We start from the raw sequence: 11,297 nt of genomic DNA, 5'->3' as shown, positions 1-11,297 counted from the left end.
AACAAAACCGACACACAACTGAAACAGGGTCTGAATCTTTCCTGGCCCTACTTTTAGGGACAACAAACTCAATATCAACTGAAAAATGTCAAAAACTGTTTGAATTCATCGAAGTCACTAGGGCAATTAAAGAAAATCATCAAGAAGTGAGTGACAAATTGAGACCGTCTCACACCACCGCACCCATTGAAGAAATGAACTGAAGAGTTAAAAATAATGGAATGACATAAAGCATCCCATGGGAAGTAAATAATCGTAATAAAAAATTGCCATACACGCAACAACCCAAAATATGGAACAGTGCGGATGAACAGGTAACGGACAAAACAGATTCGATATCAGATTAAGCAAAAGTGCACTGCGTCCGAACTCTCGTATAAGAGAAATTACGGTACACTGTGAAAAGTCACAGAAATCAAAGCTTACTCAGGAGGGATACCATGATTAACAGACCCACCGTGTGGGTGAAATACAGTAGGTGGTGTATCAATTGAAATTTACCCGCTTCTGTTCCTTTTAGGGACAATAAGGAAGCGATTAGAAAAATTAAATAGAATGGAGAAAATGAAAGAAAAATACAAAACAGATATGACCAGCGCAACCTTATATTTGTTAAGCCACAAGGGGCATCTCGGGTAACTTACCCGGAGTCATCTGAGACATTTGTACCATTTTTACCGATGAGCTTGGAAGGAGGGCGAGGGCATCTAACAGCCAAATGGCTCCGCAGCAAGCAGAACACTCGTGCTAGTATTGCATAACCCAAAGAACCGGAAGTGTCAATCATTAAACAACCAACACGCTCCTGGGCGGCGCACGGCCACCATGGCTGGACCTTGTGAAGCTCCCGGCACAGTGGCTGTGGATTGAAAAGTGGTATACTGGCTACTGTACGGTCATTAACCTAAGCCAGAAATCCATGGCTTGGACACTCAACCGATGCCAGGGTGTAAGAGCAAGCCGATGATGAAAAATCCTCATAATACTTTTCCCAAGTATTTTTATTTTTTTTTTGCGCTATTCTAGGCTTTCTATCATATGACTTGTCCGAGAAAAACCTGCGTTCCTTATCAACAGTATGTTGGTCAGGAAAAATTAGAGACCATATATCAATATAAGCATTGTCACAACGTTTTCTACATGAGAACCTAGCGGGGTAACCCCGCAGAAAAAGGAATTCTTGTGTATACTTGCCTGAGGGGGTTGTTGTGACGGACTGCATTGACAAACCCTGCTTAGCCAGATGATCTGCCAAGGCCTTCAGGACCGGCGGTAATGCTGAACTGTCTAAAACCCCCCAAGCCTTCGTGAACTTACCGGATGCGGAAGTGGATGCCATCCGTGGGGGAGTCGCCGTTCATACACCACCGCTGACGTGGGAAGGGGCATCCCTCACATCCCCGGGCAGTTCAGTAGTAAACAGTGCTCCTTGCGTCCCCACAGGCTGCGCCATAGATGTCCGTGCACGCTCACCAGTTGCCCTCGAGACGCTTGACCCCTCTGATGACGTAGAGGGAGAGCGCCGCCTGGAGGACCTGGAACGGCGAATTCTACCAGACGAACATGAACGCCAGCTTCTGCGCGTACGGGAGGAATTCCGTGAAGAATGCCTCGAGCGCCTCCTGTGATCCGACAAGCGGCGCTGACTATGCCGATCCAACCGACGCGACGCAGAGGGAGGGCAGGACTGATCACTGGATAGGACATAAGCGAGACCCCTGGGGTCTGCGATGATTTGGAGATTGGGCATAAGTTGTGAATTAACATGGGAAGCAGGCAAAAGCTGCAGCAACTGGGGGGGGGGGAGTTAAGGTAGGTGGTAAACTGAATGCAGCTACAGCTTGCCATCAAGGGTTAATTGTGAACTTTGCTGACCAGGAGTAGTATGCAGCACAGGGGGGTGGGTTAGGGTTGGAGGGGGGTACTATTTGTGTCACTGGGTCAGGGCTGCAGGCTGTTCAGCAGGCACAGAGCCCCAAAGCCTCTCCAGAAGAGGAGGCAAAGGTGTTATTATTGCATGGCAGAATATGAGGGGTTAATGTAACACTGCCGTTGTATCAGTGAACTAAACGTGAGGTGAGGGGAGGTGACAAACTGTGCTGTGGAAACAGCAGGGAGGGGGGCTGAGGGAGCGACACTCAGGGGAGTGTATTACAGCCTGCTGCAGCTGCTGGAAGCAGGGAAAGAGCAGAGCACGCACGTGGAGCAGAGCATGCACGGGAATCCGACCGAAGGGGGTAAAATGGCGGCGCTGAGGAGAATGCTGGCTCACGTAAGAGAACTGGAGGAGAAGCAGGCGTGGCCAAATTCCGCGCTCTGCTGCTGCGGCCTCCAGGGACAGAGACCGGGCGTGCAGACGGGCTGAATCATTTAGGGGGTGCGGGAGCATCGTGATGAGCGGCGGCCTGGCGGTACAGCACCCGAGGGAAAAGACATTTCCCCAGCAGGCACTGCAGCGCTCGGCAGTGCATCCCCTAACTATGACTGAGGACAGCTGAGCTCCGCAAATAAACGGGCCAGCCATCTCTCACCTTCCTGCCGCGCATGGGCCCGCAGCGTCTCGATCTGAGGGTCCATCGGGTTTCTCCTTCTTCCACCGGGCAGAGCTGCTGCCGGATCCTGGGAAACCAACGGAAGAGCCGGACACCGCCCCGGACCCCAATATATAGGTAGCAATTACACCCTATAGGTGGGATTGGGAAATCGGGAGGGGCCGGGACGGTGTCCCCTCCCAAACACAGGAAGAGCAGGGCCTGGACGGGAGAGGGGGCTGGACAAATACAGCATTGGAGGTTAACCCCTTGCTGCACAGTCTGGGGCAGTTTCATTATGCACTACACTGCCCACCATACATAATGGCTGGATGGGGAAAGGAGTGAGGTTACAGGTTCTGGGGAGCTTCATGCATGGGGCTGCATGGTGAAGGGGTGATGTTACAGGTGCTGGGGGCCTTCATATATGGGGCTGCATGGTTAAGGGGGTGATGTTAAAGGTTCTGTGTGGTTTCATGCATGGGGATGCATGGTAAAGGGGGTGATGTTACGGGTGCTGGGGGGTTCATGCATGTGGCTGCATGGTGAAGGGGGTGACGTTACAGGTGCTGGGGGGCTTCATGCATGGAACTACATGGTGAAGGGGGTGATGTTGCGTGCTGGGGGACTGCCTGCATGGTGATAGGGATGATGTTACATGCAGGGGCCTGCATAGGGAAGGGGGTTATGTTCTATGCGGGGGGCACAGAATGGGGGAGAGAGGATGGGGAGAAAGAAGTATCTATGAACAGAGTATGTGGAGTTAGGGGGCTGAGTACGAAGGTAGTGAAGAGACCATACGGGATGAAAAAAATGTGAGCGGGCACACCACATAATAGAAAATGGGTAGTGGCGGGTGGGGTGGTATGGAAAGGGAGTAGCTTATGAGTACAGTACGAGGCCATAGCAAGGAGGAGGAGTGTGATGAGGGGGCACAGTATAGATGCTGGGCAGTATAAGGGAACACAGTGTGAGAGGACAGTGTGAAGAGTGGGCTCATTATGATAAGGAGAGGGCACGTATCATAAGAGGGACAGTGGGAGGGTCAAATTTTTAAACGAGCAAAAATACTCACCTTATCGTTGCTCGTTGACACGTCGCTCATTTTCAAAAAAACGAACGTCCTTCTGTGCTCCAGTTGTTCATCATTCCCGAGGCTGCACATGTCGCTCCGTGTGACACTCCGGGAACGATGAACTGCAGCTTACCTGAGGCCGGGATGCGGAGGGAAGGAGGTGGGAGGGATGTTTACATCCTGCTTATCTCCGCCCCTCCGCTTCTATTGGCCGGCCGCTGTGTGACGTCGCTGTGACGCCGAACGTCCCTCCCCCTTCAGGAAGTGGATGTTCGCCGCCCACAGCGAGGTTGTTCGGGAGGTAAGTACGTGTGACGGGGGTTACTGACTTTGTGCGCCATGGGCAACAAATTGCCCATGCCGCACAAACGATGGGGGTGGGTGCGATTTCAAATGCGATCGCACAAGATATCGATGCATGTAAAGCAGCCTTTACTGAGATGTTTGCTGTCATTTTAATAAAACGTATGTTTTCTCTGCTGCAGATCTAGCAGTTATACAGAGCTCATGAATATGCTGGAATACCTGGCAGCACGCAAAGTAGTCCTCTAATGATAATCTACTGCTGATTAAGCAGTGATTTTATCAAAACTACACTAAGCAGCCAGGTAAGTAACACATCGTTGAAATCAGGATCTCTGCCCCTACATTATGCTGCTCTCAGATTAGGTGTCAAAAACCTGGTGACAGATTCCCTTTAAGGATGTACTGGAAGTTGTAGGTTCATGCAATACAAATGTACAGTATATGGGTCTGAGATGACATTACAGTTGATGTACCATGTACTGCTTTTGGTTCTGCTGATGTATTTCTGTATTGATGCTGTGTTTCTGAACTGATGGGGTTATATGGATGTATTTCTGTACTGCATGTGGTTTTGGTGTTGAATTTCTGTACTTCTCATGGTTTTGATGATGAATTTCTGTACTGCTGGTGGTTGTGATACTGTGTTTCTGTACTGAAGAGGGATGAATTTCTATACTGCTGGTGGTTGTGATACTGTGTTTCTGTACTGATGGAAGTTCTAATTATGTATTTTTGTACCTCTGATAGTTGTGATGCTGTTATTAATTCTGAACCTGTACACAAGTAACAATTCATATATTGTAAGATTACTTTATCATTCATTACCTATCTTGGGAATAGGTCATCAATGTCTGATCTGCTGGGGTCTGGAATCCTCACTGATCCGCTGCTCTCGGTTCAGGTGGCCGGAAATGCTTATTTCCGGATCTGCTCCATCTTCTAATAGTGTCCGTGGCCAGGTACTGCACATGCTCCTCATTGATTTGAATAGGGGCTGCTGCCACTATTAGAAGACTGAGCAGATCCAGAACTGAGCACTTCCGGTAACGCGCCAGCATCTAGAACAGGCGATTGGCGGAGGTGCTAGGTGCTGAACCCCGGCCGATCAGACATTGGTGACCTATTCGCCATCAATGTTAAAGCAGTGGACAACCTCTTTAATAAAGTATTGTGCTGTTTGACAAGTTAAGGGAGCAGTAAAGGGTTTATCCAAGTTTGTGATGAGTCTACAGTCACTCCATGTGTCTCTCTATGTGCCTGAAGACTTCTGAATTCTCACAATGCTCACACTGCAGGCTATCAGGATTCTCTAGTACTGGCAGTGAGAGTAGGAGGTCACATAACCACAAGTATGCGATTTACATACATGTGGTTATATGCTGACCTGACATGCGTGGCCTCACTCGCTGAAAATGAATTGACTGAGGCTGGACATGTAAAATCAGAATGTGGCCAGAAATATACAAATCACCTGTGCTCATGTCAAAGTCAGAATGACGATGATGATGAGACTCAAAGGATCTCTTGATATCCGGCTGCTGCTTCTCATTAAAATGTCATGGGTGCACACGAGAATGAAAAATAACTGCACAGCAAGTCAGTTACATCTATCTCCATGACGGGCTCTTAACCAAGTGTGTTCTTTATTGTTTGAAAGAGACTCTAGACCAAACAGTAAGGGGGTGTGAACAAAAGTTTTAGTCCAATCAAGTATCGTAAGTCAGGGCTTCATGACGTAGAGAGATCTACATATTCTCCGTTGATTGGTCAGTCTAGGATCCAGGAATTTCTCTTTGTCCATCTGTCTTGGGTGTAAACCAGGAAATGGTGGCCATATTCAAGCTATACATATATATCCTAGTATATACTGAGTTTAAGGAAAATACACTGAATATGCAATATACATATATACATGTTAATAAGAAACAAAAGCATTCACAAATATGTGTGTTAGTTCACATCTACTGAACTATATAACTGAGTCTATGAAATGGCTGAATTAAGTATTTTTGGATACTCAATTCTTTATCCTCAACAGTCCCCCCTAAAGACTTACTTCTGCCATTTCTAAATTCTAAGGGTACTGTGTTCCCTTAGGAAGAGAGGTAGAAAGATCTGTTGAAAAACCTGCCTAACTGAACGTTGAAACATGGGTGGAAAGGGGAAAGGGGTTTTCTTCACCGGTTTGAGACCAAGGACTCCTAGGCGAGTCCTCACCCTTTGTAGTTGGACTTTCCCATGTCTCAAGGTTCTCTAAGTCCTCTCTTCTAACTGTTCTGGCAATGCTGGTCTAAAACTGTACAGGGTTTTCTGAAAAGGATAAGTATGAGCAGAATGCTCAGTGCAGCTCTGGTTGATTAACCCTTCTACAATGCGAGGTGTGGATCCATAGATTTTCTGTGGTTGGATCAGCTCCTCTAGTGTTGACTCATGGCTCTTTCTCGCTTGTCCTTTAGGATCAATCAGTCTCCTGACTGGAGACCATATGCTAATAGCTCTGATTTAAGATCTGGAATTGGAGAATACACCTGTTTATCACACTATTCAGTCAATTATATAAAAATATACATGCCTATGCTAAACCAAAAAACATCTTACATAAAGACCTGCTTATTGCAAAAAGAAAACAGAACATATACATTTTATACACCATTTACTAGTTTCCACTTTTCTATAAAATATATACTTTTTGTAAACACATTTTCCTTTACATACCACCTTCATGTGCTTCTCAACAATAATGTCGTTTCCTGCACTGGAATACCTCTGACCAAACCTGGAAAGAAATTTACACAACACGCACAGACTTGCATACAACGTGCTCATGATATACATCTATAATCAGTTTGCAGTCTCTAAGAATGGGTAGAGTAGGTGCAGGGTGTTTCTACGGACTCTTTACAGTTTTTTTCTCACTTCGTTCTAGGCACTTGTCTCACAAGACTGGGTGAATCTGCCCACCTGGGTACTGAACCCGGTGTCACCAAAGCACACGCTGACAATTGTCTTTCACAGATGTTACCTGGGCCATCATTAAGAAGAGCTCTCATGGCAGAGAAAGCTTACCACCCTTTATCCACAGACCTTCCTCAGTCAGCTGGCTCCCTGCATGTCACAGTCCATTCCTTGTTGTTTTGCTTGTTCCTGTAGGGATTTAAGAACACAAGGAGTGACAGAAGTCACTAACGTGACCAATGTCACCAAGGCATGGTCGGTATTGGTGAAAGACTCTCAACTCTAGGCCCGTTCACTGCTTCTTGGTCAGCTGCACCTGTGCAAGGATCTCCATCCGAATCCATCAGCTCAGATCTAGACTTTCTTTTCGGCATACCTAATTCATTTGACAACAGGAAAAAATCTACAACCTACATACACCTCTAAAGACTCTTACCCACTCCTGTTCTACCCATCTAGAGAGGGCATTTAATGCATCACTGTCTCCTGTATCAATAGGATTGGAGGGAGTGGTCGAATTTAGATCTACCTCATGTGGTGTAAACAGCAGCATATCCAGTGCAGAATCGACCACCATCTGGTTTCATCTATAAAAACAAAGACTAAAAAATATACATTAGATCATTCTTATAACTTCATCTCTGATCATAATACAGTTAGTGGTCATCTATACCTCACATGACTGAGAATACTAAATAAATAAACAAACAAATAAATAAACAAATAAACATATAAGACAAGACTTTCCTATTTCAGTTAACAGATATACCCCACAGTAATCTAATAAACATAACCTATGGGAAACAGATCAGCTTCAAAACCAAGGTCAACTTCAAAACCTATCTAATATGCCTGCTGCGCTCTCCAAGAAACTGGAGAATATAATTAATACCTTATTCCCCCCTTGTTTAATTGTTTATTTACCAATATGGCAAAATTCAGCATTTGTATACTGGTATTCCCTAAAAGAAAAGATAAAATAGCAGGTAATAAATTAGCCACATACTAAAAGGAACAAACACTGAAAATAACGTACATCTCACAACAATATACATTACTGGGGAATTTTAAAACTTTACAATAAACAACACTGTATCCATAAAGAAAAGAAAAACCTTTCATACTAGAAACGACTGAGACATGATGAAATGACAGCTGTGACTAGGCGACTAACTGGCAAAAAATATATGAATGGTTTAGAAATAATCGTAAAAACAGAAAAGGTGATAGAGTCACAAAATAAAAATATATTGTTCAAATAAATCGCCATTAAACACAAAACAACACAAATTATATCGCACATCCCATAAAATTTAATATTCCCTATTCAGGTATAAACAGCAAACTAAAAATGGGAAATCCTGAACTCTAAGGGTTAAACCAAACTCACGTCACTATTGGAGAGAGACACATTCCATTCTTCTTAAAAGTGAGACAGGAAGAAGGAAAAAAACTCAACCTTTGTTATAACAAAGACGTAGCAGTGAACACATCCATTAGCAAAATCTACATTGGATACATTATACATGTTTCCTAATTCCTTTTTACAAATGGATTTGATACATCTTAACATCAGTAGGGGTAAGTCGTTTACAATTTTTGTTTTAAATTAACTAACACAGTACAAAGATATATATATATATATATATATATATATATATTTACCTTCCTCTATTTTATTTTATGATATAATGCTGCAGGACTTCTAAAATACCAATTGATTTTATGTGAACAGAAAATTCTGTAAAAGTTTCACTTACTTATCTTTGACTTGCATTTATGGGATAGCTGAGTAAACAAATATACTATTTATGCTTATTCAAATGTGTTAGTCATATATACCAGAGAACACCTCCCACCGGGGATGGGTGGAGAGCTTTGAACAAAGAGCCATTGCGAGGGGTGTGGCTTATGAGGTGTACTGCCATCAGTGGGTGTAGCAAGACGGCTGCCACAGGAAGTTCCAGGCACCTGACTTCCGGGTGTAGCATCCATGTTGTGACTCCCTGGGTGTACTGGGAGTGGCTGGAACTACGTAGTAAACCAGGGATACTTTAGTGCCTGTAAATTTGCATTTCAGCATACAAAGGAGAGATATGATTAGCACCAGATATAATGACTTCTAGAGAAGAACAATAAGGCACCGCTAGAGAAAAACATTTAGTGATTCTACAAACAGCAACACACAGTGAATGAGGTCTTTGTTCTTCATTATAAACTCACTACAGATTAATCTGAACTTCAATACATGGGTTGCAGCCTGCCATCTAGTGGTAGTCCAACGATATTACACAACTTTTTGCAATCTTTTATATTTTTTCCGTTTTTTGTAACTAGGGCGACAGCGTTCTCAGCTCCTACTAAAAAACAACATATTTATCTTTTGAACAGAGTATACAGTGCTTAATTGGATCGGCCGTTCCAATGGAATCCTTTCTCGTCTCGTCCGCGTTTGTAACACGCTGACAGTGACTCGCGTCTAATACGCATGAGAATCCGCTAACTCCAGCACCCTTACCTCAACTAAAGTGAGTTTCTTTCCTGCCTCGTTATGAAGACCTACCTGCTCATAACAGTGGCTCGCGTTTAAAACGCAGAGGAATACGCTAAATCCACTTTAAGTTAACAGAACCCTTCCCGCCTCGTTTATTATCTATCCAGCATTCAACATTCAATATTTAATATTTAATATTCAATATTTAATATCTGATGTTTAATATCTAACAAACAGTGGCTGTGTTAACCGCAACACAGGGGAATCGCTAGTTCTCATACTTCTGTTCAAAAACAAACAAGTTAAAAAAAACTGAAAAATGCATGAACCCGTTAATTTCTCTCTAATACAAACCGAAATAACACTTGTTTTTCTTTCAAATCATTACAACTTTATGTACTATACAAAGACTGCGGAGCTGTGTAACTTGATCTCCGCTCTGCCTCTTCACCCTCCACCCCCCTTCTCCTTCACAGAACAAAGACAACAGCTGCTTCTGTGGGCATTCCAACCCCCCTGCTTTCTAACACACACAAACTTTCCTCTTAGTGAAGAAATGCAGGGGCAAGGGGGGGATTAACTATCAACCCCCCTGCTTTCTTTGTCTAAGACACTGCAGACACAGCGTGTAATTCAACTCCCGCGCTCAATCCCTGTCTACCTCCCTTCTTCCTTCGGTCACAGCGAAGAAGAAAAAAAAAAAAAAAAAAACTACAGGCAATTAACTCTCCGAGAACCAAACAGAGAAATCACAAGCTTGATTAACCATACACCTATATACAGATAAAAACAGCTACTCAAGAAAACACCCCATTTCTAATTACAGACAGCCGGATACTTTACAACCTACCCCTAGCCCCTATGGGAGCTGGGTCCTTCTAGCCCACCGGCGAGTGACAGTCACACCGTTAGGTCTCCGGTGCACTACCATTCTCCGGACTAGTGACCACCCACTTTCGCCAGGTGTCTCGATCCACAGGTAAAACAGCACACACAATGTATATGATGTTCTTACCGTGAAACGGAGGGTGATCAAGTCCTCGATATCGAGCAACACCTGGATACTTGTGGAGTAGCCCCAGACGTCCGGAAAGTTGAAGCTCTGACTCACTCTTCTCGGTTGCCCCACACTTGGTGCGCCAACTGTCAAAGTCAGAATGACGATGATGATGAGACTCAAAGGATCTCTTGATATCCGGCTGCTGCTTCTCATTAAAATGTCATGGGTGCACACGAGAATGAAAAATAACTGCACAGCAAGTCAGTTACATCTATCTCCATGACGGGCTCTTAACCAAGTGTGTTCTTTATTGTTTGAAAGAGACTCTAGACCAAACAGTAAGGGGGTGTGAACAAAAGTTTTAGTCCAATCAAGTATCGTAAGTCAGGGCTTCATGACGTAGAGAGATCTACATATTCTCCGTTGATTGGTCAGTCTAGGATCCAGGAATTTCTCTTTGTCCATCTGTCTTGGGTGTAAACCAGGAAATGGTGGCCATATTCAAGCTATACATATATATCCTAGTATATACTGAGTTTAAGGAAAATACACTGAATATGCAATATACATATATACATGTTAATAAGAAACAAAAGCATTCACAAATATGTGTGTTAGTTCACATCTACTGAACTATATAACTGAGTCTATGAAATGGCTGAATTAAGTATTTTTGGATACTCAATTCTTTATCCTCAACACTCATATGATCATCCACTCTCACCTCTATAACCATAGAATCCTAAAAGTGAGCAGAGCATGCATTGTGAGAATTCACAAGCCTGCAGTCACAGAGTGATTGCAGACTTTCATCTCAAATCTGGACAAGCGCTTTCACTATAAAATTAAGTCATGTAGCCCAATCCTAGCAGCGTGTAATATACTGACTGTCAGGATTTAGCTCTGCTTGCTGGTTCCAGCAGTCATCACATGACC

Source organism: Anomaloglossus baeobatrachus, chromosome 2, assembly GCF_048569485.1.
Source record: "Anomaloglossus baeobatrachus isolate aAnoBae1 chromosome 2, aAnoBae1.hap1, whole genome shotgun sequence".
Taxonomy (NCBI): Eukaryota; Metazoa; Chordata; class Amphibia; order Anura; family Aromobatidae; genus Anomaloglossus; species Anomaloglossus baeobatrachus.
Note: the sequence above shows the minus strand (reverse complement) of the source record.